The following is a 17,677-nucleotide window of genomic DNA, read 5'->3' on the forward strand; positions in this document are numbered from 1 at the left end:
AGGATTTTATCCTTTTGTATTATCATTTAATAATCTTATGTTAAATATTTTGGTTTCTGAACGATCACGAATGAAAATATAGTTCAACTACAAAGTTTCAGGTTTTGGCCCCGTTCGGCTTGCTGAATCTTGGCTGAAATTGGCTGAAAACACTGTTCTGGCTGAATTGCTGTGAGAGAAAAACACTGTTCCGGCTGAAAAAACAAGCCGAACAAGTTGAATATGGGGTAAGCTGAACAGGTGTTTCCATCCGAGATTGTTTAAAAATTCAAATCTCAAAATCCAATAACTTAAAATGAATATGTGACATTTTATACGATCTCAAATCCAAAATTAACCACTACAATTTTAGTATTGACCATGTCAACATCCAAAGTTGTTTGTAAATTCTAAAATTTGAATTTCAAAGTTGATAACTTAAAACATATATTTGTGACTCTAAACAACTTTAGATCATAAATTTATCAACTTTGGATTTGTAGATTACATTGTGAAATTGATATTTAGTATAGACCATGTTAACGTCCGAGGTTGTTTGAAAAAAACTAAATTTTAAATTTCACAATTTAAGAACTTAAAATAAAATTTTGGGCCTCTAAATAGTTTCAAATAAAGAACTTGCCAATTACAAACTCATACATCGTGTCGAGCTACACAATATTAGTACCAAATTTGTCGTCATCTGACTTCATGAAAAGATTATAATTTTTTTAAGATAACTACTCCCTTCGTCCCAGATAAATCAATTTCTAGAATTCATGACAGTCATTTTTTTTAAGTTTGACTAACTTTATAGAAAAAACAACATCTATGTCATAAAACGAGCACCTCATGAAAATATATTCTATAATAAATCTAATGATACTAATTTAATACCATAAGTCTTAACATTTTTTTAAGAAACTCCGACAAAGTTTAAAAAGTTTAACTTAAGACAACTCTAGAAATATATTTATTTAGTGATAGAGGGGGTATTTCTGAAGACGAGCCTCTTGAGAGTGCTACCTTTGTTAATGATTTTCACAGATGGCACTCTTAGAAAAACCACCTCTAAAAATGGCTACATCATTACCAAGGCAGACCATTAAGAATCATAGTATAATGCCCGTGCTAACGCAACGGTTTTATCTAAAGAATGATCATAAAAACATCCAATTTGTTATTTTGTATTTTAACCTTTACCCAATTATTATATTGTAGCCTAATTTGTCATGGATATTAGTTAATGCAGAAGACGTACGTGTAGGGAGGAGCTGGAGACATGGCCATTTCTAGAGACATCGAGCGTCAACATGACTGGTCGAGGATTTGCATTAAGTATAGCTGTATGTTATATTTAAGATTGTATACATAGACAAACGTTATTTGAAGAATAATCATGACAAGGACGTTGTGGAGAAACGTCGTAATGAAAATTATATTAAATATAAATATTAGAAGTGTACTTATCTTTGGATAGAAATCTAGTCGATGGCGATAAAGTTGTCCGGTCCTCGTGCTTTTCGGCCTGTTGTGATGGTGGTCGCGGTTGTCATAGCGCTGTTCTTCGTGGCAATCATCATTGCGACGTGGTCTGGTGGTCGAGGTGGTCGGAGCTTGGCGGAGCCGCTCGGGACGTGGTCGACGCGGTCCGTAGTCGATGTGGTCGGAGCTCGGCGGAGCCGCTCGAGACGTGGTCGACGTGGTCGGAGCTCGGCGGAGCCGCTCGGGACGTGGTCGACGTGGCTGCTCGATCAGTTCAGTGGTCGGAGGGCATGTACCTAGCTCCATCGCATGGGGGAGGCAAAAGCCCTCGGACATGTCCAGCCGAGGTCGGCCTACTCTAAAAACCCGAGAATGGTGGTCGGTTTTAACTGGTAGAGTTAGAATCACAATAGACTTCGAAGTGACACATTAGAGTGGTCGGAGAAATCATAATAGCTTTATTGAAATAAATTAAAAGTACAAGAGTGGTACATATCTTAGTAGCTAAGCATAGAAACGCCTAAGCCCGTCGATGTGCCATGAATTGGGTACGTCTGTGCCGTCTAGGCAAGCTAACCTGTAAGACGTAGGGTGTGTGACCTCCTTGATCATGAAGGGTCCTTCCCATGGGGTTGCGAGTTTGTGGACACCAGCCTGATTTGTCTTCCGCTTCAGGACCAGGTCCCCGACCACGAAGAACCGCTCCTTAACGCACCCCCCCCTACTTGCTGATTTCATAATTAACAGGATACGCTCGTGCGACAAACCCCTTTTTTGGAACTCCGTGACATGCACATGGGTCGACGTGAGGCGATACCTTCCCTGTGGAATTGCCTAGCTTCGTCGTCATCGCTCTAATGTTCCATGTCTTCCCGGGGATCTATTGCATGGGCAGCACGTGGTATGTTAAAAACTAACTCTTATGCAGTCATGTTTGTGTCATTAAAAAGCAACCCACCTCCTTCGTCATTAGATTCTTGTATCTCGTTGTTTGCCGTCTGGAACAAAGTTTATTCTCTAGTATAATGCCCGTGCTAACGCAACGGATTTATCTTAGAGACGCACATGAAAACAACAAATGTTTTTTCCATAGTTCAATATAATTGCAGTAGTCATGCTGCAATCTCCAATTCAGTGATTTAGTCTGTAAACCAAGTCTCCAAGGGGGAAAAAGAAAATTCATGAGTGCTCTTGTGTCCTGCATCAGAAGCTTCACAGGATCTGATGGGGCATCATACCACACACAACCACCGGTGACCACACCAAATTCTACAGATCGTCGGAGTATATCTGCAAACAAAGACAATAGAGATGCTTCTTGCTTGGGAGTAGTAATTGAAAATAAGTGATTTTTCTTTTCATTCCTTCGAGCTTTAAATAGAACATGTTGACCTTTGGCACTCACGCCTTTTTGGTTTTACACGGTAACACATTACACATAATTTTAAATCAAATAATTTTTTTATTATTTATAAAATCACATTTTCAAAAGTATATAAAAAAAGAGAATATGTGTCTATAATAAGATTACATTATTCTGTGACATATTTTTCAGATTGATTTTCCTCCATCAGGCTACCCAAGTTTTCACCTTGTTGTATGTCAGCGACATTTTCAGCATCATCTATGTAGCAAGAAAAATTATTAGGGAAACTCTGTAGCACATGAGTTAGTTAGATATAAATTTCAATTAATATAAGGATTTGTCTAAACCTATGGGGTCATGTTCTAATGTTTGCACAGAAGTTGGTGTGTCCGCCATTGTGCCACGTGGAGTAGTAGCAGGGATGATAGGTGCGTCAGTATAGGGCATAAATTTGTTCCAACCAGTCTGTCCTCCAGGATTATATAAAGGATATGACAATGGATCATAACAACCCTGGTATGGTTTAATATACAGGTATTAGATCATGTTTTTCTTTTAAGAAACTGTAAGCTTCCTGATTATTAAGAGTAAGTTTACACTTGTGAGGAAGGGTATTGTAAATTTTGGGAATAACTATAGCGCCATAGCAGTGGAAATACAGTTCATGAAGAGAAAAGCTTAAGGACACCTACATAACAATGTCATTTTTTGTGATCCAACCAGAAAGGGCAGACCAGACAGGTAGAATAGGACCAATTAATCATGAACCCAACGAATCAATCAAACAAGCTAAAAGAAATAGAATACCTACTGAAGCAAGCATCTGCATAGTGTTGTGCTCACCAGGAACCAGGTCCTCCCTCTAAGATCAACGCTCCGATCTGAGTAGTGAGAAAGGTCACCGTCGCCTGATCTGGTACAACCGTAAATCAAAAGATTATTACTTGCAAAATCAAGATAATACCATGGAAACTTATGGTCTTGGATGCCAAAGCTTCCACTAATGTCGCAGGAAGCCATGAAGTTCCTCATCAATCTGTGAACGATTGGAAATCAGAGGAGCGGCGTTGGCGGGCTAACCTGCAGACCTCAGGGGAGGACAAATAGTGAGAGAGGAAGAAGCCCTGGGCAGGGCTGGTTGCCGCTCAACGCGCGCCGCCACCCAGTTGGACGGCCACCGCGTCCGCTCCACAACCTCCACCTCCTAGGCAAGCCGCCCGTTTACTGCTTCGCGAGATCCGCCCACCGGCGAGGGGGCCTGTCGTTCATCTCTGTGAGATCCACCCCCTGGCGACCGAATGCACTGCAGAAAATGTCAGAGGGATCAAGACGTCGGTGTTGGAGAGGAGATGGCGGCTGCCGGTGCCTCCGGACAGCACGCAGAGGAGGCCACTGAGCGACGCGCACCGTGGGTCGCCACCGCGGCGATGAGCGACGCGCACCGTGGAGTGGCAGATGCCTTCCTTCCCCTACTGCTGGTGTCCGGGAAGTTCCGTGATTTTTGGCGGCGTGGCGTTCGTAATACTCGGGGGGGGGGGGGGGGGGGGGTTGCATGACGTGGGTGTGGGGGAGAATGAGGAGATTTGATACACTCAATCCAGGCCCTCGATTGTGTAATGAGTAAGGAGAGAGAAGGCTTAGAGTGCATCTGGACGGTTCGTTTGAAATGTGTTGTTTTCCTGGATACATTTTTTTGGAGTGGACTTAGAGGGGACATCTCAGCGGGGGGTCGTTTTCTTGTGTGGACGTAGAAAAAAAAGATGGTGCATTAGTAGGGTAGAAACGTGAGCTCGCAGGTAAGGATATATGCACGTGAGGTCGTCGTCTTAGAAAATGAACTGACTTTAAACATGTGGGGAAAAAGGATTTGAATTGTTGCATATGACTCAATGCAAAATGGTCAAATGCGTTGCCCCCAAGGAAGAGAGAGCGCACGATATGATGCTCCTAGCTATCTCCAACAAGCTAAGGACACGACGACACTTGGCTGGGATAACGTAAGTACATACGTGCTCGCCATTAAAAAAAAACCGTAAGTACATACGCAATTTACCCAAACGAAGTGGAGGTTGGAACTGGAACGAGGCCCATTATTACGTTAACTGCATGCATGTATGCGTGATATACTCGCTGTTGTTTACATGGTCCAACCGGTATAGTCACTGTGGTCTTCCTAGCGTCACTGACTAAGGGGCCCGCCATACATAGCCACACCATAGTCGCTGCGGTCTTCCTAGCGTCACTGACCAAGGGGCCCGCTATACATAGCCACACCATCAATAAATAAGATAAAGTTCAGCATTTCGGTCGCTAGAGATCAAGTGACTCAAGGATTGCGTCGTTATTAGGGCTACAAGAAACATGATCTTTTCCAACATTTTTTTTTTGTGAGCGGCCAAAACGATTTTTTGTGTTTTTAATTTTTTTCTCAAATGTGCAAGAGGACTGCGCATTTTTATATACTAGGATAGAATAATTGAAAGTTTGCATGATGTGTCATGGCCAACCACACGCTAAATTTGAAACACTCTATACGACAAATTGAACAACCATCAAAGAATTTTCTTCTTAGGCGGATGATATTTTTTCTAGTATAATTTGGAACTTTTTCAATGTTTTTTTTATCAAGTCCCCAACAAACTAGTTGCCCAGTGTTAAAATCATTGGCCGCTTGTAAAAAGAGGTTGGGAAAGTTGTCTTGCGGTGAAGGGGAGGACAATTTCTTTAATTAAGAAGGAATATCAAAACTAGTATTAGTCGATGACTTCTAAAATTGCCACTTGATTTAAAATTTCAATCCTTGAAATGGTATTCTCTGTCTCTCTAGCGGCAAAAATGGACGTGTTTATGTAAGATTATTGTGTGTTGCCAGCCAAGAGGCCACCAACATGTATACTTGTTCGCCAAGATAGGGCGGATCTAGCCTTGTGTTGCCAAGATCTGCCGACAGAGTTTGGTAAATCCTTTAGTAAAATAAAACAAAACAAAACAAAATAAAATAAAATTATGGCTCAACAAAATTCTTATATCGTAGAATGAACGATAATGAAGTTGGTCTTGAAGGCCCCTGTGATGTTCTGAAATGGGTTCCTTTGTCCATAACGTGCCGTCGGATATTATTGTCAGAAGTAATTTTAGTTTTCAAAACAAATTAGTACGTAGGAGAAATACCGATTATTGTAGTATAATAATCTATGAAACGATGAGGCTAAACGGGAGATGAGGACAAAGACAATAAACCCTTATCATCATGCAACTGAAAATGAGTGAAAACCCTCTAACGTGGCCGTTGGTTTGGATGAGACCTCCCTCGCATCTTGAACAATTTCTCTTATGATGATTACTACCCGTGACAATCCTGACAATTAATATACGTACTATAACATAGCAAGTGATGGTTGACTTGGGATTGGGAATGGAAGTATGAGCTCGGCTGGCGGCCGAGACGTCACTAGTGACGACTGTGTTGCATGGCTGTGGTACGGCTCTCCTCTCTCCTCCCATGGGGCGTGCAGAAAGAGAATCTTCAGATCATGATCAGCTGAGCCACGTGTACACGCGGCAGCTGCGCTGATCAAGTCATAAAAACTGCAGGACCTAGGAGTAGCTATACCAAGGTCATGGTCATGGCCATGCATGCACATCATTAATTAGTTTAGCCGTGATGATAAAGCATGTTTAATTAAGGAGTTGATTAATTAGAGCCGGTGGCGCGCGCGGTGGATGGGTCCGGGTCCGGCACGCAAAGCATGCACGGTCGTACGTCGTCCACGCCTGCAGGTCAGGTCGGTCGATCAGGTCGCCAGCTGCAGCCGGTTTCCCGTGAGCAACACACGGGACTCGAAGGAGAGGGCGCGCGTGTGCGTGGTGTGGCCGAGTCTCTCTCCTGTCGGTTAATTACCACACTTACCACGCCGCGCCCGAGGCACGGGCGCGCTACACAGCTGCTGCTGGGCCTACTACGCGTGTGAACGTGATCGCGCCTGTGACGCTGACGCCTAGTAAACGCAGGGATCATATCTCCAGGCGGGCACCGTACCAGATCAGATCATCAGAGTATCAGACGTTGATTTGGAGTCGTTATTAGTGCCTGCTCCCGTAGTTTGGGAGATCTAGAGGTTTTTCATTTGAGGACGTTAAGATGCTCAAAAAAATAATATAAAGTTTCAGAAGCATGATAACCGCGTAGTAGTGCTGGTCGCATTAGGCAAATAATATCCTTTCTGTATGGTGTCCAATAAAAATACCTTTTACATCAAAGTTGTAGCTTTCAATAAGATCTACAACTTTATAGTTTTGAGCTTTCATATTTGGAGTCGTTAAGTGCTAAAAAAAAATAGAATAGAATTTCAGTAGCTTAATAATCGCGTACTAGCACTTACATCAAAGCCTGGCGCTTGTCGCATTAGAAAAATAATATCATTTTTGTATCGTGTCAAATGAATGTACTTTTCATATCAAAGTTGGAGCTCTCAATTAGATCTACAACTTTCATTTAAAAGTATTTTTATGTGACATGAAATAAGAAATATATGATATTTCTAAAAAGATAAGCTTCGATACACTATTAATATGCTGCTAAGACTTTATATTAGTTTTCAGAGTACGTTAACGACCTCGAATATGAAAACTCAAAACTATAAACTTATAGATCTCACTAAAGGCTACAACTTTGACATAAAATGTATCTTCATTTGACACCATACAAAAACAATATTATTTTTCTAATGCGGCAAACACTAGTACGCGATTATTATGCTGCTGAAATTTTTATATTATTTTTCCGTGCATCTTAACGGTCTCAAATGTAAAACCGAAACCTACAAAGTTGTATACCTCATTGAGAGGTACAACTTTTATGTAAAATGTATCTTCATTTGACAACATACAAAATATATATTATTTTTCTAATGCGACAAGCATTATACGCTGTTATTATGCTCCTGAAATTTTATATTATTATTTAGAGCATATTAACTTCCTTAAATGAAAAAACTCAAAACTATAAAGTTGTAGATCTCATCGAGGGCTATAATTTTCATATAAATTTTATCTTCATCCGACGTATCAAAGAGTTATGATTTTTCAAAGATTCGGTCTTGTCACGCCACTCCTGGTGGCGCGACAGAACAGTACTGCGTGACAACGTTTTTCATGTCGGAAACCTGTCTAACATGGCAGATGTTGCCACGCCAATGCTTATGGCGCGACCAAAAGGGTCAGATCCACACAAAAATTTTAGAGCAATTATTATTCAAATATTGAATAAAAAGGATTAAAAAATAAAAATTATCCCCCATTTCCTAATTTTGAATGGAATGCTTTATTGATTTTTTAATCCTTTTAATCAACATAGATGCAAATACTTTACTAAGACGATGCACAAGAAAGGGTTCAGTTGGTAGAGCAGAGGACTAGGAATCTTCGTGTCACCAGGACCCAAATTGTCAATAGGCTGCCCAAGAACATTAAAAATTCGTCCAAGAGACCCCCTCTTAATGAAATACGTGCTATAAGGCACGGTCACGAAACAAAATTCGTCCAAGAGTAGCTCCACCGACTGGATTCCCGATGGAGAAAATAGGGAGAAGAAGGTTGGGAGTGATGGATACAGGGTTCAAACCCCAAACCTGCGTGTTAGGAGTTAGTGTTTCTACCACTGAGTCAAGCCACCTTTGGTGATTTAGGAATACATCTATATATTTATTTAAACCGGATTGAACCAGCGGTCTGACCAATTGAACCAATTAAACCACTAACCGAGAGGATGACCGGCTCGATCTCCGGTCCGGTCCTAATAACTATGGTTCCTCTATGATGCGTACATAGTATGTGTCTTTCACACCTTCTTGGTTGGGTCATTCTAATGCTCTCTAGCATCCATATGAATCTTACCCTTCCAAAATAAACACCATGCATGTGGCAGTTAAAAAGGACATTACATACAGTGACGTGTTGGTTTTGGGATATTTTGCAAATTATTCTTTTGTAAATTAAGTTTCAATATTTAAAGATGGTACATATATTGATTTATCTTTAAATATAATTTCATGGAGATATACTTTTGCTTTGTTTTATAAATGTTGTGTAACAAAAATGGCTCGTCAAAAGCATCATTATCTGTGACCAATGGGAATATGTCTTTTTGGGGCCTTCAATGTTGTAATATATTTCAACATATCGATTCCTTAAATCTCTCCTGGCCCAATTACGGATAAATGACCATGTTATAAAATAAGTTTGGCTATGCATTTGTTCCAGTGGAACGTTTCTGCGTGACGACGGACAATCCGTGAAAACATGTGCAGTGCAGAAATGAACATCTCGAAATTGTGATCTTCACCTATGGTCTTTGCATGTCAAATTCCTTGCTAGGGTATGTTTCTAGGATACTATCGAGCATATCTAGCTAATCAAATGAACCTACATTGTGTGCATTCAACGTCTAGGTCATTGGTGGTCTTTTCTAGGTGAATAGCAATGTGATCCATGAAAATGAGGTTTGAGCTCGAAATCAAGCTCACCAAGAGTCGCTAGGGGTGGTTGCTGAGCTTCTCAAGGTGATGGAGAAGCTGGATCCAACCCTTGGCTCCTCGGGCTCGTTCTTGATAGTTCCATCTCCTCCTAGCTCCAAAATGGTTAAGGAGAGAGGGCTCTTCCCTCTCTATCCCCAACCTCTTGTGGTGAACAGCTCCTAGCCAAGCTCCATGTCTTCTTGCTGCTGGTAATGTCCTCCAATCTTTCTCCTTCCCCTTCCCCTTGCTTCTTCTTGCTCCAAGGTCATGAGAGGGTAGAGAGAGTGAGAGGGATGAACAAGAGAGACGGAGAGAGAGTGTGAGAGTGAGTGGGTAGGTGCTCTGGTGTTGCTTCTCTATGAAGTGGGTAGGTGGCCTGGCTTGTGGGGCTAAAGGAGCTTCACAAGTGACACCTCATTTATGTGCATGGGATGTTCTGGTGGACGATCCACCGATTCATCGGATGATCGTTAGAGCACGATTTGGTCTGACTATGATCTATCTGTGTAAATGCTCCAACGAAAACATTCCGTGGTGAGGACGGACGGTCCGCTGGGACATGCAGTGCCCAGAATTATTCAGTTTCTTGATAATTTGGTTTTCAAACTTGGAATTCAAATGCATATTATGCTCATGATGAAGATGATTTTGGACAAGTCATGACCGGTCATGATAGGAGGCAAGATTGAACCTTTATACCCGTGCCCTGATATTGACACTAGTGTACTCCCTCACTTTCCACCAACGATGGTGGCGTTGTCTCCAAGATCGTACACCGTGACATGTATGCTTGGGTCCTCTACTATGCGTATATTGTTTATGTGTTCATTCTGGGCTTGCGTCATTTTTCACGCCTTCTTGGATTGTGTCTTTCTGATGCTCTCTAGCATATATATGAATCTTACCCTTTCAAAAAATACCATGTTGTAACACCCTAGGTGTTTGGCTTCGACAAAAGTGCATTTCATTTCATAAACATATGCATCATCCATGTCACCATGCCATTGTCACTGAAACATACATATGCAACATTCGCAAATTCTGTTTGTTTCATACTTGCTTATGAATGGTAGTAGTGCAACATGTGAATGCAACATGAGTTTCTCATGCCTTGAAATATGGCAACATGGTAGTAATATGACAAGTATAAAATAACAACAAAGTCATGAAACATGTGAAACATTGAATTGCAACATTTGGGTGAATTGCTTGTTTTGTTGCTTCATCACATGTGATCATTTGAAATGGGTGTAGCATTTATGTAAAGTGGTTGATTATGGTCTAATACACCTTAACTACACTTAGGGTAATTGTTGGAACATTGTTCATGTAGATCAAAATGACAAAAATGCCCTCAAGTGGAGGTTTGACTTGAATTGACCCTTAGAGTGCCACTGTTTGACTGATTCAAAAGACCAACTTAGAGACTTTGCATGGCTGTGCACTCTTTACCAAAGTTGTAGCTAATTTATCAAGGAACAAAAGTTGTTTTATGATCAACTCATGAAAATGTGTGGAACAGCCTCAAACATGGCCCACAAGTCATTCTTGATGGTGGATTCAACACTAAAAAATATTCTAAGTCATAACTGCATTATCAGTTGGATCAAGCCCACTTTGGCTTGATGTAACTTCGGATCCATGGCGAATTAGATGATGGTCCTTGAAAAGAAATTATAGATGGATGGTAGACCTACAATTTTCATGTACACTATTTTTGCAATGGATCAATGGTTTAGCCGTACTCAGACGTTGAAGTCGCGCTGTCAGTCATCATCGTGAACACTGAATCGCAATTTTCAGAAAAACGGTCAGAGCTCGCCGTGGCCGACCGGCGTAGGAGCTGCTCGCCGCGTAGCGCGCATGCTCGGCCGAAGTCTCCACGTCGCGCGACCGAGCTCCAGAAGAAGGCCAGCGCCTGCCCGACTGGGTCGTCAGCTCCATTTGCATCTCCTTCACCTCCACCGCACGCAGCGACAAGTCGCAGCAGCTCCTCCATTTCTGACCGCGCTTCGCCATCGCCTTGTGCGCTCGCCACTGCAAAAACATGTTGCCCAGTTCATCAACAGCTTCGCCGTGATCCCCTCTACCACCTCCACCTTTCAATCGGGTCATTTGAAGCTTGGTAAGGGCGTAATCGCCATTTCTTCCACCGCCGCCATGGCGGGACCTCACCGGAGTTGGCGCTCCACGCGACCAACGGTCACCGCAACCTTCCCATCCCTTCTCTCCCTTGCGCTAGGTCTTGTGAATGCCACTGATGCTCGTAGGGTCACCCATTAGGGCCATGACGCCGTCGTCTCACCGGAGCCGGCCATGCCATGGTCGTGCGCCGCCATGGCCATCGCCATTGCCAGTAGCCATAGCAATAGCTTCGATTGAGGGCACCGCTAGATGCGCTCGGGCGAGGAGAACATCATAGTACCGCTGGACTCGCCGGAGAGGCCACCGACGACGAGCTACGCCGCCATCCGTTCCACCTCCCCTGCCTATCTCTCTGTCGCGTGGGACCCGCGCGTCAGCCGTCGTTCTCAGGCGGGAGCTAGCGTGGGCCGCATCGCGTTTGGGCCACGCCTACGCATGTTGTGTGGGCCGCCGAGTCTGACCGGGTCAGCCCAGCAGTAGAGTAGGGTTTCAAATTTGTTTTTGTTTTATTCTTTTCACAGATTTGTGTATATATTCAAAAATATGTATCTCCTAGTTGGTAGATTCAAATGATGTGGTTCCAATTTTGCTGAGTTCATGATAATGTCTAGTTTATATTAAAAATATGATTTATGCCATGTTCTGTTATGAAAATGGGAGTTTCTATTTATCTCTTTTAATCATGGAGGAAATAGGGATAATTATATCTTTTTCTATGTAGCTCCAAATGGCATGAAATTTTTATGGTGTACTGCTCATATCATGAATAGCTTGTAGTTAAATTTTCATATATTTTGGACACTGTATGTAGGAGATAGAAAATTATCTTGTTTGCATAGATGGATCTTGTGTGAATTTTCATAATTTTCCTATAGATCCAGTAAGGGTAAACTTTGGGGAGTGCTATTCTTATGCTAGAATGATGCTAGGAAAAATGTGAAATCTATTGCTTGACACTTTTCATTAGGGTTTCCTAATTATGCTAGAAATAGACATGCCACCTGTTATTTTGGGTACAACAAGTTCTGCTTGCCCAATGGCTTTGAAATTTTTATGGTAGTCTATGTGAAGCATGAGATAGCTACTGTAATTTTTGTAGATTTTTCTGAATAGTTTTACTATATATTGCTTTAATCACCTAATTAACTAAATAAATTAGAAAAGGATATTAAATAATTTATTTAGAAGTTGGCACTATACTTTCTAATGTTCCTCTGGTAGGCACAACAAGTTGGTAAACTGGGTTTGGTCCAATTATGTTTTTGCATCATCACTAAATATTTAATTTAGTAACCCTGTCATTTCTAGACAGATTCTAGGTTTACTAGAATTCGATTTGGTTAACGTAAGGATCATGCTTTGATGTTTACAAAGGATTTGTAGGGAATTTCATAAGCTTTCCAGAATGCTATGGTTAATATTGTTTGCTCCTAATAAGTGAGTGCTCTAGTACAGGTGCTAATCTAGTGGACAGGTAAATGATGATAACTTGATGCTAAGTTTAAATTGGTTACTATATTCATAAGCTCTTTTATGCAACTGTGTCCAGCTAGCCCACCTCATAAGCCTTGCATGACCCTTGGTGTCTTTTATTTCTGGTTTTGACGGGTAAGTCTAGCTGAGTACCTTCTCGTACTCAGGGTTTATCTCCCACCTGTTGCAGATGACCAGTTCTACTTTGGTTGCTGCAAGTACTGCCTTCTCCCAGCTGGTGATGAAGACTAGACCGTTGGGCGCGGTCTCTCATAGTTCTCGTACCTGATGATGCTTTTGTGGGACATGACGTAGATCTGGCAATGTATTTGAAACTATGAAGTTATGTACTAAACTATATTGCTTCCGTGAACTTGAACTTGGTTTGTAATATTTTATTTGAACTCTGATGGATGTAATCTGAATGCTACTTGTGAAATGTTATAACGAATAATGTGTTGTGTTGAATCACTACGGTCTTGGTTTGTGTGTCGAGAGTTGGTTGAAATCCTTTGTGATTTTTGGACTACCGGGATTATGGGAGCTTAAGTATAGGAATTTGATCACTTCGGTGATTGTTTTTGTACTTACGTTCTTATGATTTGGTCGGTTCTGTTATAGCTGGTATCAGAGCAAGATTCGACACTAAACATGTCATTTGTGTATTTAAAACAAAAGTAATTGTGAAAAATTCTAAATTAAATACTAAGTATTGCCAGTGGTCATATCCCTTATGCCCAAATAAGAACTCTTAGGTGGCTTATTAAAGTACTAACTTGGGGGTTCCTGCTTGTTTCTGTTTCGTTGACCATACGGCGTGCTATTGTATGGATGCCATCTGCTTGGGTGGTAATGTATGGATCAAAATACCTCTACGCTCTGGTAAGTGGGAGTTGTGAGAGCATGACCGTCCAACCGTCGGTCTAGGGGAGAGTAGTTGTGGTTGCTCGCATACTTACATGTTCGATCATGTATCTATGAGAGTACTTAAATGTGGGTATCTCTGACGAGTAGCTGTGATACTAGAGTATATGCATCGAGGGATGTATGTACGAAAGTATTTAGTTTACTGCTTACTTTACATGCATTTTGGGAAAGTATTGGACTGAAATGAAATTTTCTGCAGGTACACTAACAACGTATCGTTGTAGATCGACTAGCTACCGTATACGAGAGAACGTATGTATGCCACCATATATTCGCTAGCCTTTAAATTTTTCTAGGTTTGTGAGGACATACGGATCGTGCATGCATCATGTTCAAGCATACATAGCATTTTTGCATTACTCCCTCCTTTAAAATTGATGGTCTCGACTAATTAAATTTAGTATCCCTTAAATGATTCTCCCCTTACGTTGCAACTTTTTGCTACAGATGGCACGCACGAAACGCACTGCTCACAAGTCCATCGGAGGCAGGGCGCCTCATCACCGGTTAGCTCCTCGTGAGCCCCGTCCGGATCCTACTGAGGCGGAAAGGCTAAGGGCAGAGCTAGCCTAGGTGACTGCTGAGAGGAGTGCAGCTCAGCATCGTTTGGAGCAAGTCACACAGGAACGGGATCAAGAGACCCTGGAGGTGCAGAGGTTGACAGTTGCTCACCGCAACTATGAGCGCATGTTGATTCATGTGCTGAACCAATGGAATGAAGCCTGGTACGAGGAGAATGTGTTGAGAGCGCGACAGGTAGAACTAGAGCAGCAGTTGGCAGCTACCAAAGAGTACAATGACCATCTCCATGAGGAGGTTCACCTGTTACACAATCAGCTTCACCCTCTCCTGCCCCCTGATGATGAGGATGAGATGGGCTCTAGTGTCATCATGGCTGAAGGTGATGATAACATTGAGATTAATGGACCTGAGGACGTTCCACCTGATGAGGAGGAAGATGAGGAGTTAGAGCCTGCTAGTGATGAAGATGGAGGAGAGATTTTCGACACTGACTCTGAGGACGATGCGTAGTTTAGCTTCCTACTTAGCTAATACGCTAGAGCTAGTCTTTTGTTGATCCTCATGCATGAACGAGTAGCTTTGTAATGAGTTAATCGTTGGGATGTAATATCGAACCCTATGTTACCCTTGATGTAAGTTTGGCACCTCTATGGCTTGGATGTAACCTATCGAACGTGTTATGCTCCACGTATGTGAGCTTTTGATGAATTCCGTCTTTGTGGTCTATAGATCTCGTTGTTGGTTAAGTTCATCGCATTTATGTGTCAATTGATGTGCTTGATGAGTTGTGTGATTGTGCTGAATGATTGTGCCTCTGTTGATTATATAAATGCATTCTCTCCAATGGACTCAGTTTGGCATAATTATACAATTCATCTACAAAAATTTCCACATCGTCAGTGCTCATTGGCTATATATTTTGCAGATGGCTTATAACCTTTATCGCGGTCATAGCATGGGAGATGAGGAACAACCACCTCCTCCATCGCCCACCCCAGCTGAGCTAATGCAGACAGTTGTCGAAAGTCAGTGCATGCTAGCTAAGGCTATGCGTCAAATGGCTAACCACGAGGATCGACATGTCCGCTAGGGACCCGAGCCAAACTAGTACAGCAGCTTTAAGGACTTCATGGACACAAAGCCTCCTATCTTTAGAGTGGCAGAAGAGCCATTACAAGTTGATGAATGGTTGAGCACGATAGAGCAAAGGTTTGGATTGCTCCGATTGATAGAAGGTATGAAGGCCTCGTATGCAGGACACTAGCTCCAAGGCCCTGCAGGCATCTAGTGGACCCATCAGAGGACCACCTTCCCTACAAACGTCAAGATAGTTTGGGACCAGTTCCAGATAGCTTTCCAGGGACATTTTATCCCTCCTGGTCTCATGGCCATTAAGCATACCGAGTTTATGAAGCTAACCCAAGGCAACAAGAGTCTTAATAAATACCTCTAGGCATTCAACAACCTAGCAAGGTATGCTCCCGAGTTCATTGATACTGACGCTAAAAGAATAGCTAGTTTCAAGAGGGGCCTTTCCCCTAAACTGATGAAGTCTATGGGCAACTGCAAGTGCGTCACCTTCAATGAGTTTATCAGTGACACCCTGACTCAGGAGAATAATGATAAGATATATGCTGCTTCCAAGACCCGTAAAGAAACTTTGAGGCAGGTGCTTCTCAGTCTAAAGCACTAGTGGTATCCAAGACCCAGTATCATCCACCCAATGCTAATGTCCGGTACCGCCCACCTCAGAAGAAAAATCAAGTTAAAACTGGTTTCCGCAAGGGGTACACAATTTCCTTACCAAAGAATACCTCTGGGCAGGGCAGCTCTAATGTCTCATCAGCAAACAAGCCATGCTGGAACTATAACTAGCCTGGTCATTAGGCAAATAAGTGTCCCTATCCTTCCAAGCAGAATGCTCAGGGAAACGTCCATCAGGGGCGTGTTCACTACACTACTGTGGAGGAAATTCCTGCTGGTGAAGTGGTCACCGCTGATAAGTTCCTTGTTAATGATCACCCTACAGTTGTGCTCTTTGATTTAGGTGCTTCGCATTCCTTTGTGAGTTCTACTTTTGCATCTATGCATAAGATGAATGTGATTACAATTGTCAAGGGTGGTTATTGTATTAGTGCTGCTGGAAATAATATTCTGACTAACCAAGTAGTTAAAGATGAAAAGATTGAGATTGGGGATCGAGAGTTCCTTACGGATCTTGTAGTTCTACCGAGGGTAGGAATTGATGTAATCCTAGGAATGAAGTGGATGAGCGGGAATGGAGTGTTGATCGATACATCAACCCATGTGGTAATGTTGAGGGATCCTGTAGATAAGAAGGGTTTTCTAGTGCAGTTACCTCATGATATCGCTATCCATAATACAGCCAATGCTACCCTAGCCAAAGCCATTGAGGAGATACCGGTTGTCTATGAGTTTCCAGATGTCTTCCCTGATGACTTGCCTGGATTGCCTCCGGACCGTGATGTAGAATTCAAGATAGAACTCATTCTGGGTACGGCTCCTATTTCTCGAAGGCCCTATAGAATGCCGCCCAATGAGTTGGTTGAGCTGAAGAGTCAGTTGAATGAGCTATTAAAGAAAGGTTTGATTCGGCCTAGTTCTTCTCCTTGGGGTTGTCCGGCTATATTTGTGAAGAAGAAGTACGAGTCTCTACGCATGTGCGTGGATTATCGCCTCCTTAATGCTGTTACCATCAAGAACAAATACCCTCTTGTTGACACCGTTTTTTGCACGTGTCAAAATGATCAGAGTGGACTAATCGGCAAGGGGAAAGTTACTGTATACTTTGATAGCCGATGAAAGCCAGCTTGTAAAGATGGTTGCCGATAGCTGGTGATGGTCGATGGAAAGGTTGATTTAGACTCGGGCGTTGCCGATGAGGTTGGAGGTGTTATTGTCGATGCCGATGAAGGGATGCTTGAAGACTACTACCGATGAAACAAGGAGTATGCCGATGAAGGAAGACTTGAAGACTACTGCTGATGAAACAGGGAGTATGCCGATGGGAAGGAGGACGGTGGGATTTCCATCGTAATTGAGGTGGACAGGGAAATAGATAGGAGTTGTTTTCCTTTTCTATATTTGTTAGAGTATGATTCGTGTAAGAGTCACGTGTTTCCTTAGATATGGGCTTGGTGTCCTAGTTGTGTTTGGTTGTGTCTCTTTAGATCAGGGTATAAATATGGAGTGAGGGGCAATGTAATAAAGATCAATCAATATCAAAACCAATTTTTACTCTTAT

Source organism: Miscanthus floridulus, chromosome 8 (genome assembly GCF_019320115.1).
Source record: "Miscanthus floridulus cultivar M001 chromosome 8, ASM1932011v1, whole genome shotgun sequence".
Classification (NCBI taxonomy): Eukaryota; Viridiplantae; Streptophyta; class Magnoliopsida; order Poales; family Poaceae; genus Miscanthus; species Miscanthus floridulus.